Here is a 1,356-nt window from a genome sequence, read left to right as displayed (position 1 = left end):
CATTGTTAGGCGTCTTGACAGGGTTGTGGTAGTCATTCCGATGTAGGAGGCTTACACATACCTATAAATATCCACCAACAGTAATGTAATCACAATCCACACAACATTCAGCCTTGATAATGGATGCAGAATGCATTCGAAACGCGTCGGCCAACTCATCACTAACTACAACTTTTACCCGTTGTTCTAACAACGTTAAGACGGCTTATCGACTTCTTGAGAAGAATTCTAAGAAGAAAGTAAACCTACAGACATCGGTCTTGTTTAACAAAATCATCATATATTTAAACATTTATAAGAACTTATGAGTATAAGCAAAAACGAGAGAATCCTTAGTAGCCACGGCTGTAACTAGATATCAAATCGGTCAAGAAATGGAGCTATGAACTAAAAGTTTGTATTTGAAAAAACAACAACTCGGAACCATTCTATGAGTCTCTATGCTACGGCTAAAAATATATAACAATATGTTAACCACACTATATCCAGTGCCGACGAGGCCTTTCACCAATACTAGGGCTCATCTAGCCGAATGCTTCTGTGTGAATTATATTAAGTTAGTGAATTGTAATTTTCAAAATTACTTTATGAGTTTTATTAACATTAAATTATTAATTTGTTTTAACACCATATTGTTTACAATCAATATTATTTTTTAACTTGAATTAACCTTACTTATAAGGCCCCAGTAGCACAGCGGTAGGTCTGCGGACTTACAACGCTAGAATTCAGGTTTCGATACCCGTGGTGGGCAGAGCACAGATAGCCCATTGTGTACACTGAGTGGTCACAAGTAAATAGAAACCTAATTTTTCGTCATTTAACTGATTTATGCTAACTAATTTGTGTTCATAGAGCACTATATAAAAGAAAATGATCCGCACACTAATTATCTTGTGCTACAATATGCCTAGAACTCAAGGTTCTCTCGAATTGTCAGATTTTGTTAGAGGAAGGATAGTTGGTCAAGCAGATGGTGGAATAAGTCAACGGCAAATTTCGCAGAATTTGGGAATCCCGCTTTTGACAGTCAACAGAATCATCGTGCAGTTCAGGAAACACGGCAAGGAAACAACTGAGCAGCGTCCTGATCCATCGGAGAGGACAAAAAGGACTGTCAAGAGGAGCATCTAAATGGATCCCAGATTAACGACTGCAGAAGTGGCCAAAGTTGGTGGGATGAGCCCGAAATCTGTTCAACGGATTCTCCACCGATTGGGTTATCGTTGCAGAGCAGCTAGACGGAAGCCCTTATTTAGACCTACCAACATAGTCAGACGAAAGAAGTGGGTAAGTGATATGATGACCAAGCCTCTGGACTTTTGGAAGACCGTATTTTTTCTCAGACGAATCAAG

This window comes from Limulus polyphemus, unplaced genomic scaffold (genome assembly GCF_000517525.1).
Source record: "Limulus polyphemus unplaced genomic scaffold, Limulus_polyphemus-2.1.2 Scaffold4692, whole genome shotgun sequence".
NCBI lineage: Eukaryota > Metazoa > Arthropoda > Merostomata > Xiphosura > Limulidae > Limulus > Limulus polyphemus.
Note: the sequence above shows the minus strand (reverse complement) of the source record.